Source organism: Ambystoma mexicanum, chromosome 8, assembly GCF_040938575.1.
Source record: "Ambystoma mexicanum isolate Mex_15411 chromosome 8, UKY_AmexF1_1, whole genome shotgun sequence".
NCBI lineage: Eukaryota > Metazoa > Chordata > Amphibia > Caudata > Ambystomatidae > Ambystoma > Ambystoma mexicanum.
The window spans coordinates 1277946131-1277967946 of record NC_090929.1 but is presented as its reverse complement, the minus strand read 5'-3'; the positions used below and the strand labels follow the sequence as shown (position 1 = coordinate 1277967946).

The 21816-nt window shown below is 43.2% G+C and overlaps 1 protein-coding gene across 2 annotated transcripts in view; it reads right to left on the bottom strand.

Annotated features, from left to right (window-relative positions):
• The window catches only part of LOC138472969 (heparan sulfate glucosamine 3-O-sulfotransferase 1-like), a 1058871-nt gene that overhangs the window by 255150 nt on the left and 781905 nt on the right, over positions 1–21816 (bottom strand). For both annotated transcript variants that reach the window (XM_069611399.1, XM_069611398.1), the window contains one exon: positions 6762–6908. The gene's annotated coding sequence lies outside the window, so the exon portion shown is untranslated. The remainder of the gene's footprint in view (positions 1–6761; positions 6909–21816) is intronic.

Genomic DNA, 21816 nt, shown 5'->3' with positions numbered 1-21816 from the left:
TGGCCAAAGGCCTATCGCGTGTTTAACTTCTCACGCCCCTCAAGGAATACTCGTTCCCCGCTCGTGCGATTGCAGTGTAGCGGCCCTGTTAGCTGGTCCAGGGTTAGCGCAGCCCTTTGCGCTGCATTGGGGATTTCAATGGTTTTTCCCTGCGCAAGGGGCGTTCTTGGGGGCGTAACTGGCGCTGCGGGATGTTCTCTGCGCCAGCGCTCAAAATGCCTTGGCAATTCCATGAATACGCAGTGCGCCAGAATGCTGTTTAGCGCACATGTCTGGCGCACGCTGGCGCACGCTCCCTCTCTGCGCTGCTCGCGTGTGCTGCCTCTGCGCTGAAATCTATGAATTACCCAGATTATTTTTGTCTATGAAGGATTGTAGATGCTGCAATAGTATCATGGAAAAAACTTTTGCTGAAGCATCCATGAGTGCTATAGGTCTATAGTTGGAAGCAAACATAGGATTCCCCTTCTTGTATATTGGAATAATGATGGCATTTTGCCATGACCGTGGGATTATATTAGTTGCCAAGATATGTGAAAACTTAGCATAGAGAATAGCACCCCAAAAATGAGGATCATCTTTTAAAATACAAGAGGGGAGACCATCTGGCCCTGCCGCCTTGGATGTATTTAGTGACTTGATTGCATCAATAATGTCTTCCAAGGAGAAGAAAATACAGTCTTTACATTTATGTTATATTATTCCAGTTTAATTGCCGATATTGAGGAGGTAAATTGTACTTATTTTTTATGTATTCCTGCCAAGTAGATGCAGCAATCGAAGAACCCAAGTCATGCGCAGAAATCGTTTCTTTGTTATTGAGTATAGCCCAAATATTTCGGATGTCTTTTGTTATAATAAGTTTCATCATTTTTTGATTCACATAAAGTTTTTAATTGATTTTTATTGCTTTTAACATCCGACTAAACTTCAATTTTATGAGCTTCTTAGCCTTGCTATAATTGGCATAGGTTAAAGACAACCCACTTAACGCTCTTATCCCTCGATTTTTTTCACGTTTTATTTTGGCAATTTCAGAGTTGTAACGTTGTAGATCACTAAACATATTCAATGCAGGATGTTGAGTGAGAGTTTCTATTTGTTTTTTTATTATGGGGGCATTCCATTCCTCTCTAATATATGCATTGATATGCAGATTTTGAGAGTAAAGCACCCTATATGCATCTCTATGTACCAAATAAGTCATCTCCCTACACATTTTTGGATGCCAACAGACCGAGGTCTGTGCACGATCAAGGGTAACGAAGCCTAAAGAAGCTTCAAGTTTTAGGGTTTCCACGTCACAACTTATGCTAATGCCAATCGGATTGTGATCACTCTGCGTATTATCAATCATTTGCACATTGTCAACCATACCAACTAGGGAAGTGGATACAAAGAAAATAGTCAATATATTTTGCAAGTGGCCCCTTCGACCAAGTACCTCTATGCGTGCCAGGTGCATAATTTACCACTTGTATATTCCATTGTTTGAAATAACCAATCCAACGCTTCCCTTTGGCAATTGTAGAGCTACTTTGGCACATTTGTTTGTTGTTAGGTGTAACCAATGACGATATGCACACTGCATTAAATTCACTCCCGATGACTATTGAGTGGTTCGGATTTCTAATCATAGCCTCTTCTAGAATATCATCCAAGGTATCAAATGCAGCATTCATGGTGTTACTCTCTGGATTAAAGTACAGACATATTACCAAAAACACACAAGTAGATAAACCAATTGCATTAAACTCTAGAGCTAGCATACCGTTTTTCGAGTATGCAACTTTGGACTCATGATTTATGGCATTATTGATAAGTATACCAATTCCCCCATGTGGGCGACCAGTTATGCCCTTAACTGCAGGCAAACTAAAGGTTGAAAACCCATCTATAGTGTGGTCACCGACATACATAGTTTCCTGTAATAGGGAAATTGTCAGAGAACCCATTTTTGCATAACATAAAGACCATTGTTCTAGGTTCATTTTTCCACAACAATTCCAAGATAGAATTTTAAAACCATGATGAGATGCATTAGTATCAACACATATTTATGATTGATTCTGTTTATTTGAAAATTCAAGAATTGAGGTCATTAGAGGGGCCAACCAAGTGATGTTTGATGTTGCAGCCACCATTTCTGAAATTTTTTAAATAAGTTCAGCAGTTTGGGCAGGCACAGCCTGTGAATTTGTTAAGGACAACCCCACCAATTCAACAGCTTGCAAAGCTTCATTCAAGAACACATGAGCCTTTCCATAGTCCTAAAGAGCCGCAATGATAAGCCACAAGACTCAAAATCTTCCCCATGTTCCCACAGTAGCTTCAGTATTATCACAGATTGCGGTGCACAGATCATCTGTAAATTGTTGTGATTGGCCAACCTCAGCCACTCGATGTCATCCGAGTGAAGGGTCCTCAGTTGTGGACTACCCTTAAAAATATTAAACACAAATGATCTGTTCAATCTCTGTTTGCCGTTTATAGATTGATCACTAGACCATCCTAAGATGTACCTTGTTTCTTTATTAAAGGAATATTCAATTTCCTCTTGTTCAAAACTACCATGAGAAAGGGACATTCTCCCATTGTTGACCCTACCAGAGTTAGCACCATTTACTACTGAATCGTGCACACCCATGCTCTCTTTGTGTACAGTATTGTGGTTAGATTGCATATCTTGATTTTCACTGTTCTTTGGAGCTGCTGTGTTAGTATTCATGTTACTTGTCGGAATAGATTTCACATTTGGGGCGCAAGTGTCTTTATGTTTGGGCACTGCTCCCATGTTGGTATTTGAGCTTCTTTCGCCCCAGAGGCCTTTCCAGTTGTTTTTTATTTTTCAGTAAGGGGATAAAAGGTTGATAAACGGCCTTATTTATTTTTTTTTTTTTTTTTTTTTTTATTTGATTTAATTGTATGAAACAATTTTTACAAAGTAGAAAAAGAGACAAAATCTCCACATTAACTATTCCAGAATTCCCACGATCGTTCTTTGTCCTGAGCCCCAACATCTCGTGATTCCCTGAGGGGCTCCATCAGATCGATCTTTTTCGGTTTGGATTCAGATTCCGAATCAGAGTGAGGTTCAGCTACCCCCCAGGAGAAATCGAGGTAAGGACGCCCAACTAGTAGACCTGCCCACTCATACCTTCCCCATCAGCGAAGTAGTTCAATTTCTCGGAAGAAGCCCACCACCGCGATCACCCAAGTGGTCTTCGCCCCACTTAATAGCCGACACCACCATTCCTCTTCATCATAGATGTGTAGGTTTTTAAACAAATGTCCCAGGTGTCTCATGCGGGGGCCCGTGATGGCCTTATTTCAAGGGACCTCCAGTGTCATGATCAACCTCCCCCTGATCATCTCTAGAGTTCAGCTTTATATTGACCTTTTTTTTTATTTCCTGCTGTCTCATACCAGATGCGGCCACATTTAATACAACCTGAGATTTTTCATTTAGTTGTGTAAGGTCAATCCTTTGTTCATTAGGAGATCCCATCGAAAACCCAATTGATTGTTTTACATTTCCCTCTTAATCATTTTTCTCAATATTAATTGTTGTTATATTATTTTTATGGAGTTTTTTTGTACCTTTTTTTGTTTTCCAGCGTTGATAATGTGGTACTATTCTTTTTTTAATTTTTATTTTCCCTCTTTAATGCCTTGGCATGTGCACGCTTCATTTCGCGAGAGAAGTACACAATCTCATTTTCATCAGGTTCATTACCCTCACTCCCACTGTTCATTCCTTCATCCCTTTCATTAGGTTGTAACAGTTTTTGGGCAGTTGGACGATTACCTATGACTTTTTCTGCTTCTGATTCCATAATAATATTAACAAGCGGAGATGGACTATTAGGTGCTTCCTCCTTTAAGTTTACCGAGGAGCTAACTGCATCAACATTTTCGCTTTCTCCCCTTCCACCTTACTTAAAATCTTGGTGATGACTTATGAGGTAGCGACACACATCGTCAAATTTAAGGACTTTTCCTTGACCATAGCCCTTATGTCGGCTGTATCTGATGTCACTTTTGGAGGAGTCACCTCTTTTAGTCCTTCAGCAACTGCTCTCGCATAACTTTGTGATTCCTGAGACACAATAAGATCAGTATCACTTGTTTGAGTGCATTGATCTCTACCCCTATGTTCAGGAGAAGTAAGAGCGTTTAGTAAGCATGCATCTACTAGTCCCTGTCTTTCTGTTTGTCCTGCAAGCTGTGCCAACAGAATTCCTTCAACTTTAGATATTTTATTAGATAAAGCCATCATCCCTTCTTTTAGGGAGTTCACATGCATGTGTGTTAATTCGTGGCCCTTATCAAGTAAGTTTAGTAAGGAGGTTATCACAGGATAGTTCGTAACATCTTCATGATCTTTTTTTCCTTGAAAACTAGTGTCACCATTTTTATGCAGTTGAGAATCATCCCTTTCCTCAAGACAAACGTCTTCTTCAAAAGTTTTATTTGTATGGTGGTTAGACACAGAAGTCATCCCTTGTTTAAGTCTCCCATTTACAGTTATGGGAGAACTACACGAGGGTCTCATCGACCTTTCACTGTACTGTTTATCGTACCCACCAAACAAATTGGAAGAGTAACCATCTTGTAAATTGTGTAGACAAATTCTTTCAACTTCAGAAGGTAGAAATACAACAGGTGATTGAGGATTCAGGGCAATTCGGCAATGTTTTTCCCATTCATTGACTAATACAGGTGCCATGAATGAAACATCCGAAATGTAGTTAGGAGTCACAGAGTGAGCATCAATATCATTTGGAGCCTTATGCATATTTTCTTTTTCTTTTTTTGATGTTACAATATTTAATTGAGCTTCATGTGTGACCCTGCTCTCATCAGTTTCATTATTAGAACCATTTTGCATACAAAACGGCCGTTGCTGATTCGTGGCATCGTTAGGTTCTGTGGCTAATGATTGCATACTGTAGGGAATATTATTTATATCAGTGGTACATTCATTAAAAGCAGATACCTGTAATGATATGTTTGTAACCTCCACACAAGTGTCATGTAATTGGACTGGATTGGTTACATTCATCCCTATCTGTGTGTTACCATCGGCTAGACTTTTACCACTACGCAAACTGCCAACCATTTTTCAAAACAAAGTCCTAGTTTATATACCACTCTATCCCAAATACATATGTTAACACAGATGTTTCACAATACCTAGTTAAGAACCACCTCAGAAAATGCATCCGCAATTATCCGTGCCAATACAAAACAACTTTTTTTAAACAGATGCAGATATTCCAATTGATCAAACTGACTGCAACGAGGTTTATAGAAAAGATACATACATTTAGATAAGCAACGAAATGTACATGTCCAAGTATCAGAACATTACCTCACTCACGCCCTACCGACCCGCCAAACAGCCAAATTGCCCAGCACACTTGGGTACACTTCGGTGCGCACGCGGTGCGCACGCTCGTGTATTTTAGGAAAGACAAAGTCCAATCAGGACGCATTGAGGGCGGGGCTTGAGGCGGGGTCGAGGGCTGGCAAGAGAGGACAAGAAACAGAGAACAAAAATCAGGTTTGGTGGGGGCGGTATTGGCCGTGCACGAAGTGCACCGCACAATTAGTTTCTGTGTAGAGAGCACTGGAGTGCTAATGGTAAAAGTCACCTTATCCCAAATGAATGAATCAATTCAGCAGAGACTCTCTTGTTGAAGCACGATACGGCTTGCGAGGAACTTCCTCTTGCCGACAGCAACTGCTCCCAGGAAACTCCAGCAGCGTGTCCAGCCAAACAGCCCAGCACACTTGGGTACATTTCGGTGCACGCACGTGGCGCGTGCTTGTGTATTTTAAGAAAGACAAAGTCCAATCAGGATGTATTGTGGGCAGGGCTTGAGGCGGGGTTGGGGCTTATCCAAAATGAATGAATCAATTCAGCAGAGACTCTCTCGTTGAAGCGCGATACGGCTCGCGCAGAACTTCCTCTTGCCGACGGCAACTGCTCCCAGGAAACTCCAGCAGCGTGTCCAGCCAAACAGCCCAGCACACTTGGGTAGACTTTGGTTACTTTGTGATCTCACAAGCCAAGCAACCCTATGCTCTATCTACATCAATAGCAGTCAAATTAAATATTTTGGCAACATGGCTAGTAACGGCCCACCAGCCAGAGCTTAGGCAGGCTCAAGTGAAGCAAGGGCCTTGCGAGGACTGTGGGCTGTTACAGACCAAGTCAGCCCCCCCTTGACAAGGTGGTGATAGCTTTTCGCACCCTGGGGTTCATTCGGGGGGAGGAATGTGTTTTTTTGTTTATCAGTAGATTGGCTGCGCACATTGCACAAAGCCAAACTCCTGAGAAGAAAAAAGAAACTGATGCCTGCAGCCATTTTCAGTTTCTATGGTGGCAGCCACAGGTGGGAAGAGTACCGGGATCACAGCACAAAGCTCTGGTACAGCAGGTAAGTGGGGAGGTAGGGAGGGAGTGGGGAAAGGATATGTTTTGTTTTGTGGGTGTTGGGGGAGGGTGTGGAGGCAACAGCAAGAGGCTCCCTGTTGCCTCCCGACATAATAAAAAAATGTTAAGCCTTGGTGTGGCTGGAAAGAGCGGGCTGCATACAGTGTTGTCTCGCCCTCTCTTCCAGACACCTGATTGGCTGAGCACCTTTCCCCGGGTGCAAATGTAAACTCTGTCTCATTGCCAATAGGCAAGTGTGAAATATGGGTGTTTTAGTTCTTGAAACAATCAATATAATACCCATTTCCATGACACTTACCATAGCCTGTCTGGGACACCAGTTCAGCCACTCTTCCGATTGTTTAAATAACACACCACAATTACTTTTCCCACACGGCGGGCACTTGTGCCTTCAAAGATTTCAGACAATTCTGCCTCTGCTCTTCGACAGTTCCCGCTATCACACCTGGAGAAAAAAGTCCAATTATTGAAGATTAAACGTACATAAAAGAGAACATGTTTAATTGCCTAAAATTTGATAATTTCCTAAACATCTGGTAATATGTTTAAAGCATATTTGTCGAGAAAGATTCATCAAATTATACCCTTACAAGTGAATAAATCAATATAAGCATGGGTACATTATTTAAGAGCAGTGGAAAATTCTTTTTCTCCCGTGGAACCTCTGATTTCTTGAACGAGAATGCGTGGCATTGCAACATGACATTGTAACTACCAGCAAAGGGAGGAGGAGGAATTGAGCGGCCGGACTGAAGATAAATACAGGAAAATTCATTCACTGAAGGTATGCCCTCGCAAAAATTTGATGAATACTCTACAGTAAGGAAACAGCAAACCAAACTACCACATATCCCCGCAAAAAAATAAAAATAAATACTACGCTACATAGGAATATTTTGCACAGTTGGCTTTGCCAGCTCTCTGCCACAACGTAAAAGGAATCAAACATTTTCCAAAATGTTAATCGAAAATGTACACTTTGGTCTATTTCACAGATTGTAGGATTGGGTTCTCGAAAATGTTATTATACTGCGCTGTCAAGTAGGTTTCCAAAGAAAAAAGAATATCATTGATACGAGGGAACCCTTGTATTTGATGGTGTCATAGTATTACAATTTGAAAAAAAATGAAAATATTTTCAGGCCACTATCAATTTGCAAACCGCTTTTTAAACTGTCAATACCCATACACTTTGGTCTGTATTGGAAAACATATTGATTAATTATGGACTCTTGAAATATCTAATTATACTGTCTCAAGGGGGAAGGAAGCATGGGTCAGATTTGAGCAAAAGTATTATTATTCACACACCTTTGCAGTAATCCACTGTGTACAGCAAGATTTTGCTTAGCCACTCTTTTATTTCTACTATATATTGATTACATTATTCAATTAAAGCAGGAAAAATAATTGGATGTGCCCATGTCTGCAGATAGACAGATGCAGCTTTGGCTTTTTGCAGATGGTGCAGCGATAATGACCAGGCATGAACCTGAACTTCTTGGAGCATGTAATACACGCAAGGGTTTTGTAGTGAACACAACTTGATAATCAATACCCTGAAATCTAAACTCATGATTATTGTTTTCAAAAAGGTCATGCAGAAAATGTGTTGGAAATAATGGGTACAAACAAATATGAACAAACCCTTGAAGTGTTCATTTTCGAATAGGAAGGCGTTCAATGAAATTAGCAATAAAAGTATACTATGGGAAGTGTAACCCTCTCCCAGTGGTCACTCATGACACCATCCTCAAATAAGGAAAGGACGAACAGAATGACAGAAGTTAATAGAAATGGCATGGGGAGGTGTGGCAATCCATTACCTGCAGGAGACTGTATGGTTTGGAAGTCCGATGTCAAGGGCCTGTAAATAAGGATGGACAAGTCCTTTTTACGTGGCTCCAGGACCAGAACACAAGTGTGTTATATGTTAAGATGTATTTCTAGAATCTGGCTTGGTGGACAGATTTTAGGACGTCAGCTTTGTTATAGTGAACAAGGGGAACTCCGAGAGGCTTGCCAAATCCCAATCAAGGAAAATGTGGAAAGCATTCAAGGCTATTTTCAGGAGAGTGTGAGTGAGGTCAGGTGTCCACAATGAGTCCACAGAGTGAAGCACACAATAATTCAATTCAGAAAGGAATATTTAATATACAGTATTTATTCTAGGCATTAAACACATGCCAAAAAATGAAACTAGCAGGTGATAATATCCCACAATACTCAATAATAAATATATATATAGTCACCATAGGTTCTTCAAATGCATTCAATGACTTAAATCAACAAAGGAGGCAAGTAAACTGATGCAATTAAGATGGGACCAAGTCAGATGTGATAAACCTAACTTCAGAAGTCCAATCCCTAAGAAGAATAGGGCCTTGTGCCCAAAGGTCACAGGAGCCACAATGCTTCCCCCCAGGAATATAGCTATAGCAGGTAAATTACTTGGTGATTGTTTAAAAGAAAAGATGCAACAACGATACCAGGTAAGTAAAATGTGTTCTTATATTTCAAGTTTTACTACTTGACCAAAAAGCAGTGGAAAGGAAGGATACAAAGATACTTTTTCTGAGTGTTATCCTATGGAGGTCAGGGGGAAACAAATGCTTTGCATTTACTTACCCCCTGACTCTGATTTACCCATATGACTGGGTGGGTCAACTGGGTGGTCGCTGGTGTTGAATTTCCTGACGTTGTTTCCGGTGAGAGTTGTCCAGTAGCTTTGTGGTTGCAGGGATTCTTCTGGTCAGGTCTAGGAGAAGAGTGCAACCCTTGTTGATGGCGAAATGTAAGATTCATCAATGCAGCCCTCTTGAGGACACTTAACAGGATGGGGAAGGTGACTTCCAGTGACGGCCACTGCACACTGCACACAAATGCTGACAGGTGTCCTTCCAGTCACAGTTGCAGAAGTGCTTCTAGGACAGGATCAATTAAGGCTGGGAGGCTTAAATCTGGCAGGAAGACGACTTATGGAAAATGCTGGCAATCACCAAAGTTCCGGGTGCAAACACAGAATGGTGCTGGTTCTAGCGAGGTAGCCCACTGGAGGGCTGGACAGTCGACCGGGTGATCCATAGACACTTGTGAAGGCTCAGATTGAGGCTGGTTGGTCCCACTAGTCCAGGGGTTGAAGGATCACCAAGGGCCTTTGCAGAACAGGTAGTCCAACAGGGCTTCACCGGGCCAGATGAAGGAAGGGATGCCAGGCCTTTTCAGGAGTCTTCTTTGGATGTTCAGTCAGATGTTCTTCTAAGAGGGATTCTTGGCTCCAACACTGATCTGAAGGAATGGCTGCAGGAGTCCTCTTCTTATCCAAAATTCAGCCTTGAATCAAGTCCAAGCCCACCAATGTTGAAGATCTGCACCATTCAAACAGCCATTAGTTTCCCAATTAGGGACACCTATTGTTTTCACTCATGCACCTCGACCAGACCGTCTGGCCCCACAGATGTGCAGTGGGACTAGACAGTCCAACCAAATTCCTGAGCCGCACACACACACAAAGGCATCAAGAGACAGCAAAAGCTACAGTTATCATTGCCAAGTGCATGTCCTTACATCGGATTTCCTGATCTGGCAAGGCAGGAAAAAGTCCAAATACCAATATGGCCAAAGAATAAGTGAAAATCGCAAGACGTTGCCTTTTTAGGGTACTAGCCATGTTTAGTAGCCATAAGAGGTAAATGCAAATGTGCACACAAATGGTAAACATACAATTGCCATCACTAGCTTGACTTTAGGCACATATACAAGTAACCAAAAATCCCAAGTATAAAAGGCTAGGGTGATACACATGTATCCCCATCGCACTGCATTAAACGATGCTATGTGCAATGTTGCAATGTTACAAAAAGTAATAGATCAAAATGGAAATATATTTTTCCAGTACTGATAGTCTGAAGACTGATCAGTTTCCCCATGACACATGATCAAGAGGCAGAGGACGTGAAGCAGAAGGCTTTGTTTTCCCCCAAAAAGTCAGGACTGGTTCAAAAATAAAGTAAAAAGATAAGGGGTCCATAGAAATTTTGGAGCGAACATTGCCAAACATAAATCTTTCCTAACAAGTGTGTGAGTGAAAGGGGAGTTTTCTGAAGAAGCAGGAGTGTAAAAGGGTAAAGAAAGGATTGCATATAAGTTTGCCTGCCATCAGTGGGTTGCTTATTCTTAGCATTGATGTTTTCAGTTAACCTATGTTGATTTCATTTAACTTATTCTGATGTATGGTCTTTGGGGTCTATGGTGAAACAGGGGCTGGCAGAAGTATAACAGAAGAATGCAGAGCTTAGGTGTGAACACACTCAGTTTAGAGTCAGGATTGTGTAGCAAAATGTTGCATTGTAGGAACATATTGATTTAATTTAATGATTTTGCTGGACGACACCCCCAATTTAACAACATCCCTGGCATAGTCCCACCCCACAATTCGGGGCAATAGACAGACAGTGTGCTTCTCAAAATATGAAATGTATTCAAAATAATTCGTTCAATTTAGACAAAGGTGCTATCCAGCATTTCACCATGGAGATCACCACAATCTTTACATATATAAAAGGGAAATGTGCGGATATGTGTATGTGTCTGTTCGAAATGTTCAGCATACTTCCTAACTCATGATGCTCTCTAGGACAAATAATGCAGTCCCCTGTCCCTCTGCTCTACAGTCTGTCATTCATTGCATTTGTTCTGGGCAGATTCACAAAACGTTGTTGCTTTCCGCAGAACGGAACTCGGAGTTGATCGCAGACTTAAGCAATCCTGAAGTGCCCTGTCTCTCTGCTCTACAGTCTGTCATTCATTGCATTCGTTGTGGGCGGATTCACAAAACGTCATTTCTTTTCGCGGAGCGGAACACGGAGTTGATCGCAGAATTAAGCAGTCCTGCAGTCCCCTGTCCCTCTGCTCTACAGTCTGTCATTCATTGCATTAGTTGTGGGTGGATTTACAAAACGTTGTTGCTTTCCGCGGAGCGGAACACAGAGTTGATCACACAGTTAAGCAGTCCTGCAGTCCTGCAGTCCCCTGTCTCTCTGCTCTACAGTCTGTCATTCATTGCATTGTTTGTGGGCGGATTCACAAAACATTGTTGCTTTCTGCAGAGCGGAACTCAGAGTTGATCACAGAGTTAAGCAGACTTGCAGTCCTCTGCAGGCAGAGTCAGGGGGCGTCATGGGCGACAGCCCGACCTGAGCGCGGCTCCGTTTGACTCTGAGCCAAGACGCTGTCTCCGGAGTAACTCATCCCTTCCACTCCAACTGGAAAGAAAATCCCTGGCAATGCGAGGTAAGAACTTTCTCGCCACCAGAGGGGTCTCGCAAACTTGTACGCAACCCGCTCACCTTGCTCAGGCACCCCTGCCCCCTGGAGCAGCGTGGGCCACAGCTAAGGACTCTAAAAATTCAGATGCCCTTACAAGTCTTGATGCACATGCAGTCCGCAAGGGAACTGACGCCAGTCATGGCAAACCTAGGCTGTTGAACTATCAAAACCTTCAAAATTTACCCGCTCCTCACGCCGACACCCTGGCCTCTGACTTCTATCGGGCAGACGGGTCCCGGCTTCTTCAGCTGCTGCAGCTTCTCCAGTCTTTCTTAGCATGGGCCAGAGTCCCACTTCGGCGAGAGGTTTGTCAGCCGAGCCCGTCGCAGGGCGGGCTAGGCAGGCCCTTTCTCCAGCCGTGCGCTCGATCGCAGACCATGACTCCAAAATGTCTCGCCGCACAAAAGCTGCTGAAGTCACCAGGGTGGATATTTACACAACAATATCCAAGAGCCCTACTCGAGCTACAACGACTCTCCGGACCATCATACAATGCTCATGGAGCAAGGGGGCAGTGTACAGCCATGCCTTTTGTCAATTGCAAACACACACCAAACAAGGGTCTTTGCAAAAGATTCTCCTCAACCCAAAAATCGACTGGGAGTCACTGGCATCGCTCCCTTTCAGGCAACGGCCTTAATACACACTGAGGCCGTGTCTGACGCCTCCAGTGGCATGATTGTTGCAAACCAAGCCCCTGGGGATCCGGCGAGCCAATTCGCACCCACATACATACCCAGACGGGAAAGCATCAGCCTCCAACCGGACATTCACCTAAAGCAGGATGCACAAAATGAGTCTAGCACCATTCCCGCACAGATCGACCTGACAGGAACCTCCATGGAGGCCTCCACACCCAAAAAAAAGGCTCCTCTTCCAATCACGAAAAAAATAACGTATAATAAAAGAAGAAAAGGAAACACACAAGGAGCCCGGGCCAGTGAAAGGACAGCACAGAGAGAGGATACTACGGGCAAAAAAAATGAAAAAACGTACCCTCCCAGGATATGAAGAAAAACAACCCAATCTCAAACAACAAAACCGACTCAGGGAAACACACCCTACCAAATCAACTGATTGTGAGTGCACTTTTCAACTTTTTCAAGAAATAACAATGCAAGCGCAAATTAAATTCAGAAATGGAGCTCTCGGATGCAGAAATCATTGAGGTACTAGACGGCACTCTACCTGAAAATAAGTCCAGAAAAACAGACAATCAGAACAATATGCAAAATGAACCTCTGGCTGTTCTGCCTTCAACTATCGTCACCCCAAGGCCTCTGCTTATGGACGCCCTATCCTGTTCTGAACAAACGCCTGACAGAGCCCGGCCATCAACTAGACAACCAGAATTCGGGCCAAACACCCAAATACAGAGGGCCGTCCAACTGGTCAAGCAAGCACCCACTATGCCCATCTCGGGGCACAACAATCGATCTGCCAGCGAGCCAAATCAAATCAATCAATCCACCGACAGCACAATCAAGAAGCCCCCTCAGGGGCCTCGATGAGCCCCCAACCTTGGGCAAAAGTACATCTCCAATGTCCAATGCTCAGATCGGGGTAGTAAATCTACAAACTCGCTTCTAGAAGCCGCAGCATTGACCCTAAGCAGCAGTTGAGTGCACCCTGCGTCTCCAAGATCAATCGCAGTATCACAGGGTGGCATGCTGCCAGAAACCCCATCTGTGCATTGTCACCCCCCCCAATGCCCAGAATCAATACAGACACCTGTTGAAAATAGAAGACAGGGCAAACTCTCTGCTGAATCTCACAAAGCCTCGCCAAACAAAAAAACAGACATGACGACAATCATGTCAGCTATAACAATCGCGCAAATTATACGAAGCCATTAACGACTCGACAAAGGACAACACAACGATGTTGGCCATGATCCAATCGAAACTTACTTTTATCGAGGGTTATATAACGGCGGTAGAGTAAAACAATGCCAAACACCATGCCACATGGGAAGCAAAATTGGCACGCCTAGAACCCAAACTGAAGGAATCCAAATTCATCAACGCGGCCCGGGACACGGGCACTGAAAAAGCAACCCAAACTAGCATCGACAACACACGAGGGGGATTTGCCTCCATTTTTAACAAACCCACCATGACAGAGACACGAGAATTAAACTCAGCGCTCATCCAGGGCTCCGGCTCTTCCAAAAAAAAGCTGATATTAGACCATACCAAATAACTCTACGGCTGGCAGGAGCCAACCAAACATCTACCACAAACAAGACAACCATAGGTCATTAACAGGTTGAAGAACAAAGTGAACAGATCTCAACCTCAATCAGTCCCAAATAAAAAATGCCAAGAGAGGCACAAGGGCCTCTAGACTTTACCAAATCGCCAAGGACAACTGCAGAATTTCTTGCATCAAGCACCCTAATTGACCTATCACAGCAGTTAAACTCAGATTCACCACCTGATAAATCTCGGGTGCAAAGCCCCCAGAAGATACCGGAACCCCATATGAGGGTAAACCTCCAGCCTGCACCGGACAATACTGACAAGATCAAATCACTAGCGTGCCATCAAGATTGAAAACTTGCCCAAAGTGAAAGGGCACAGGCAACAGTTCCATCACGGCCAGGTGCCTCCGCAAGAAACTTGCCAACTTCGCCGAATAGGCGAACAATTCACCAACCGGACTCAAGATCAACAAACATGCAACGGGCTGAACAAACAACTAATGCAGAAAAACCCTCAAGGGTGTCCCGTGTATTCAAACGAGAGCAAGCATCTAGCAGAAGTAACTATATGATCTTAAACAAGAAAACGGTGTTGAAAACACTAAGCATAATAGATGCACTACAGTCTCTGGGAACGGAAGACTTCTCTTTGATCGAGTCGTATCACAGAGACCAAAAAGCAAAAGGATATCTGCATATCAAATCCCAGGCGCTTCAATACGTTTCCGTGGAGGTTTTCAACGACCTCAAGTATGCTGACTTTATACTGACTGAAATCCGAAGGCCTCACGAAGAGATCCGAAATCCCACACAGAAAGATAGTCGGGTACATAAACCCTATTATATATCAAAAACTCAAGAACTTTACAATAGAAAGAGACAAGGTGTAAGGCAGCCCGCCTGTGAGAACCATCATTAAGGATTACATAAATATCATCAAGAAAATGAGAGCGAAAAAAAAAGATATGCAAGACAAAGATCAGACAAAACCTATGATCACAACCACCACAGAAGTTCGAAAGAAATTCCACCATTTAGCAATGCCCCTGTGGAACCAAAAATATCGGAGAAAGAACCTAAAAAGACTTCCAAGGCCAGAGTGAAATCACAGACCAAACTGAAAAAAGAATCCTGAGGGGCCCATGGAAATGGCTAAAAGCAGCATTAAATGCAAACCCTAGCAGATAGCAATCACAACCCGATCCAAGCCCAGAATGGTCAACAACGAAGTTCAACCAAGAAGTCCCTGCTACTGCATTTTTGAGAATGGCCTCATGGAACAACAGAGGCCATGCCCACCTAACCAACCCAAACAACCAGGATCTGGGGGCTTTTGACATCCTATGCCTCAGGAAACCCGGTTACTGGAGAAACCATCTCTGGACGGCTTTCCCGATTGAGCTTTCTCCAGCTTCAAATGGCATGTTTGGACATCCCTCGTCTGGTCTTCCACTGGCAGCTCGTCTTGGATCAGGAATTAATATCACCAAAAAACGAATCAAGGCATATGGTATTCTAGCTGTCTTAACCTCATGGAGCCACCAAGATCCCAGCTCCAGAGTCTGCTCTACGTCTCAGTTAGCCATCATAAACTTATACTGGAACCCCCAAAAATCAACCAAGTAGCAGATGTTATTTACAACATCTGTGTGGATCAGAACATGACACACATAATTATATGTGGTGACCTGAACGCAAAGTGCGTTCCTGCCTGGTGCACGACTAACACCCAGTGCACCCAAAGCTTGGCAGAAGAAAGAGGAATTGCATGGCTGGCTTTAATGAACTCTCGAAATGTTCATAAAGTGGCTTGGCTGAAATCCTGGGAGTCCATCATCCCGACATGAGAACACAATAACTCCAGAGCAACCCTCGACTATTTCTTTGTATCTCAAAGCCTACTGTCTTTCATAGAATCCTTCGAAGTCACGAGAACCAAAGAGAGCGACCACAACATCCTCGCAATATCATGGACATCTGTCCACCCACTGGCTAAAACATACACTCCATCGATAGAGGCGAACAATCAACAAACCCGGCTACGCTTGACTTCCGCCAACATCAAAAATATCACAGAGAAATACAGAAGAGACATACTAAATAATTCCGACTTTGAAAAAAAGGAACAACCTGATTACCTACCTTTTCTGCTAAAATACAAGGTGGTGCCAAAAGAAGGGAAATCGACCTGTATGAAGATCAACCACGAGTACGATAGAACTTTGGTTGAAAAAAGAAGACTTGTGAGACAATTGAAAAGATCAGACATGACTCACAACACAGAAACTGTGTGGCTAAAGTGGCAAACAGAAGCCAAGAGCTACACATCATGTCTACAAAATCGCAGACATACCATGTACCAAAACGACGCGGAGGCTATGCTCAGGACTCTCAGCACCAAAAAATCTAGTGACTTCTGGGCACTCATCAAAAAATCAGAAAGGACCCTGAGCAATTAACTTACCAACTCGGTCTCAGAAGACAACTGGGTCAAATTATTTTAAAACCTGTTTGCAGCCCCGCCTGCTAAAAAATCAGTCTCTCTATCCGAGACAGATGGCCCTTGGATCAACTTGTCAACTTGACATAAGAGACGCTATCAAAAAAACTGAAAACATCAAGAGCGCCGGGTCCTGACGGCCGAACAAACATTGGGTTCTACGTTATTTCGCCACGGTATTTTTCATTGCAGGTTTTTTCATTGCTGTTTTTTTTTTGGGGGGGGTACCCCCCCAAGCCCCGCTTTTTTTTTTATTCCCTTACACCCACAACCATATATTTAATTTTTTAACCCCCTCAAAAAAAAAAACCATGAGTTTTTTTCGAAATAAAAACGGCGATGAAAAAACATGCGATGAAAAATACTGCGGTGAAATGCGTGCATACCCAAACATTGACCTCAAACAAAATCTGAAAATCTGGAGAAATGGGCAAACTTGATCAGTATCCTTTTTACCCAATGCAGATCAACAAGATCAATCCCGACTTCGTGAACACAATCAGTGGTGGGGAGGTATTAGAGAAGAGCCGGCCAACTATCGCCCAATCGCGTTATTAGACATCATGGGAAAAATCTGTGCCACCCTGCTACTCAAACACTTCCTGACATGGGCCAGAACATCACCGGCAAATGATCCATTTCAAATGGGCTTCTTAAAAAACTGAAGCACTGCAGTAAATATTCTACTACTGAATCTAATAAAATCTAAAGTCAAGCAAGGTGCACCAACAGTTTTTCTGGCCTTTGTAGACCTCTCGCAGGCCTTTGACAAAGTGGATAGAAATATCCTCTGAACCAAACTTAAAAGATGGAAGTGCCCGCGTGAAATACTAGATCCTGTGATGGCTCTCCACGCGCACACCAAACTGCGAGTTTGCCTAAACCGGCAAGGTTTACTATCAAAAGAAATTCCATCTGAACGCGGGGTAAAACAGGGTTGTCCCCTAGCACCAGCACTTTTCGTCTCTTTCATGGGTGACTACAAGGATACAGAATCAGCCATCAGGGCTTTCCCGCCCAAATTAGGCAATGTCAACGTGTTGCGCATCATATACACAGATAACCTGATCCTGTTGGATCAGACCCAAATTGGTCTTCAGCGGCAACTCACCAATCTTGCACACTATATGGAAACAAACAGCTTGGAAATCAATAAATCAAAGACAAACATAATGATCCTTCAAAAACATCGCTCAAAAAACAAACGCAATCGAAAATGGTTTCTGGACAATGTCAGCATTGAAGTGATTCCTCACTTAAAATACCTGGGAGTGCTAATCGATGACTCAGCGAAAGAGTTAAAAATGCAACAGACCCTATGGGAAAAAACAAGGAACCTCATGGTGCAAATGAGAGCAATTGACAAGAAACATGGCAAATTTTCATTAGTGCCAGCTATTCAATTCTACAAGGGAAAAGTGATGCCGATCCTAACCTATGGAATGGGCGCGACACTCAACATGCCTACAACAATTTGGCCCAAACTTGAAGGGCACTTATGGAAATCAGTCCTTGGCCTGCCCAACTCGGTCTTGATAGCGACTATCAGGCGCGACTTGGGTCTGTTGTCCCTGGAATCAACAGTAGAGCAAAGCTCCATGCAATTATTCAGGAAAACCCTTCTTCCTGACACACTCCCGTTAAATAAGATCATCGCCACAGAGATAGCAAGTATGAACTCAAATACTTTAAACATCTAGGCAGAGAGTCACAAAACCAAGTTGAGCGAGCTAGCCTGTACTGAAGACGATCTAATAACAAACCCACTGAGAGTTAAGTTGAAAATGGAATGTCAAGACTGGATCGTAACATCTGACAAAGCACAAGCCAACAAACTCGCAAAACATCTGCCTCCCAACTTCAACAAACCAAAACTCTGTTGGCCTACTGTGCTAAATTCCCAGACAAATGGTTAATGGAAACTTTCATGAGAGCACGCCTGAACCTGCTCCCTACTCGGGAAATTCTAGCTATCAGACTGCAGACAAATAATAAGGAGTGCAGACTGTGTTCCTTCCCAAACCAAACTGAAACCTTAAGTCACCTCCTTATGCATTGTCCCGAGCTGAGACAGGAAAGAGCAGCGTACCTGACTCCGCTATGCGCAGACATTCCTGTCGCTGAAGAGACGATATGGTGGAACAGGTTGATGGCCAGAGAAAACATTAAATGGACTATCGCCTCTGTGAAATTATTCAAAACCGCTTTCAAAAAGAACAACCTTTCTTCAAACCTGCTGAACTGATCATTTTCTGTGCACAGAAGTTCCCTTTGTTGGCTGCCGGGTGGTCCTGTGGCCACAGTTCAATGAACAGTGCGATGAACAGCCTTTACCTTGTAAAAATCGCAAATGCGATTACACACAAGTTCATAATAATAATAATAATAATAATAATAATAATAATAATAATAATAATAATAATAATAATAATAATAATAATAATATATCCTTTTTGCTCTTGTAAATTTGCATGTTGTACGTTCCCCTATGTAGTATACCTTTGCGCCTTTACTGTATGAATGCATACAAGAACTGTAACTATGCTGTGTGTAACTTGAACTTTGAAATTTACCTGTAATGCCCCCATATACCTCTCGGTCCGGCGCACAGTATAAATAAATAAATAAACAAACAGACAAAAAAAATTTGACGCACCAGAAATGTGGCACATGGATAGGTTCCATGGTATAGACAATGTAAAAAATATAAAATATACATTTTTCAAATTTCTTTAAGTGTTTTTTCTTTAAGTGGTCTGCAATGCTTGGAAATGTGTGTGTGTGTGCGTGTGTGTGTCTGTTCGAAATGTTCAGCATACTTCCCAACATGCTACAAACCTGAAATTTGGCATGTGAGTAGGTTCTAAGGTGAAGACAATGTAAAAAGTATACAATATATATTTTGCTAATTTTTGCGGTCTGGAATGCTTCAATATGTGTGCTTGTTTCAATGAATTGTTCAGCATACTTTCCAACATGCTACAAACCTGAAATTTGGCATTTGAGTAGGTTCAAAGGTGAAGACAATGTAAAAAGTGTAAAATATACATTTTGCTCATTTGTGCAGTCTGCAATGCTTCAATATGTGTGCGTGTTTGTTTGAATTGTTTAGCATACTTCCCAACATGCTACAAACCTACAATTTGGCATGTGGGTAGGTTTCATGCTGTAGACAATGTAATAACTATAAAATATACCTTTTTTAAAGTGGTCTGCATTGCTTACCCCTGGCCATATGGTTCTTTGCTCCATAGTTCTGCTGTACTTCTACGTTAATTGTTCCTAAAGTTCAGCAGTTCATGAAAACTTCAGCAGTTCATTCTTCCTAAACTTTCCACAAAATTAGAATTCTAGCTGATATCAGTGGCAATCACTTTAAAATGCATGCGCATGACACAATACAGTGCTTTTGTAGTGATGCGGGTGACAGGAAACTGTGACTGTCCCTTCAATAGTGTATGCAATGACTTTGTCCCTCACATCATGGCAAATCTCTCCTTATAATTACTGAAACTTAATTTCCCATGGAAGTTGATGAATGTATGCCATCTCTACAGTAAAAAGCTTACATGCTTGAGCCTTACACTAACAGGTACAGCACATCAAGCTTACACGCTTCAGCCCTACATGTACTCCACTTATGTTGGGGTCACTGCTTCCTCGGCTGTTGAACGGGACACCAATAATGGTGCTGCGCAATCCCAATGCTCCAACTCAAAGTAGCTAGAACTGATTCATGCTTTTCTCATGGTCAGCTTTATGTGGCCTGCTCCAGAGTTAGAAACAAAGACAATTTGTTTACACTAGCTCCTACAGGAAAGACTAGCAATATTGTCTACAAAGATGCATTGGTTTCATTCAGTAATTAAACTTCAAACTAGGACTGAAGTAGGACTTACTATGAGAAGCACAGCTAGACCTGCTAGTGCTATATATATATAAGACCAGAAGGTGTAGCTGTGCTTCACAAACATGCCAAATTTCAGGCCTGAAGCATGTTGGGAAGTATGTGGAACATTTCAAACAGACACACACATATCCAAGAATTGCAGAACGCTTTAAAAAATGAAAATACAATTTGAAACATTTATTATTTATACTTTTTACATTGTCTACACAATGGAACCTACCCTTGTGCCAAATTTCAGGTTTGTAGCATGTTGGGAAGTCCGCTGAACATTTGAACAGACACACACACATACTCTCAAATTTCCCTTTTATATATAGAGAGATACATGAAAAATCAATAATCAAAAACATAGGTGTCGATTCATGGAATTAATGTGCGCCGAAAATTCCCGCGCAGAGGTGCCAAAACGTGCGATTCTCAGTAAAAGTGTGAAAATCGCAGTGCAAGTGCGAAAATCGCAGGGAAACCAGCGCACATCGATTCATGGAAGTCCGTGCGCGAGAAAAACATTGGATGTGCACTGAAAAAGTGCGCAGCGCACGCCGGCGCACAGGTCATCCAACAGCGTGCGCCACGGCCACTGCGAAATCGCACATAGCGCGGCACACATCACAAAAGTAGGCGGAACAAGGGGCGTAACACTCGGAATGGGGAACAATGCGTGAAAATATGGGCGTCACGGGGGAAGTACAGGAGGCAAGTGCGCGGAACGCCCACACGCTCGCCTACAACCCGTATTCATGGAATCGAATAGGGCAAACCAGCGCACGGTGAAAGACGCGCACAGGGCCAAACAAGTACCCCACAAGAAAGCAGGCGGTAGCGTCCCTGCGCCTGAAATAAATGTGCGCCAAAATGTGCGCTAACAAAAAGCACCCATATTCAGCCATGATGAATGGTCCATACAGTGGCCCTCTAGGACAAATGAGGTGCAAAGGGGTACCGACAAACACGGACACCCGCTGTGTGAAAAATAGCATGAGCGTGTGTTTCGGGATGCGCGGGAAGTTCCACACGCGTTTGGCATGGGTACGTGTACTTCGGGGTGCGCGGGAAGTTCCACATGCGATTGGCCTGGGTACGTGTGTTTCGGGATGCGCGGGAAGTTCCACATGCAATTGGCCTGGGTACGTGTACTTCGGGGTGCGCGGTAAGTTCCACACGCGATTGGCCTGGGTACGTGTACTTCGGGGTGCGCGGGAAGTTCCACATGCGATTGGCCTGGGTACGTGTGTTTCGGGATGCGCAGGAAGTTCCACACGCAATTGGCCTGGGTACGTGTACTTCGGGGTGCGCGGTAAATTCCACACGCGATTGGCCTGGGTACGTGTGTTTCGGGATGCATGGGAGGTTCCACACGCGATTGGCCTGGGTACGTGTACTTCGGGGTGCGCGGGAAGTTCCATACGCAA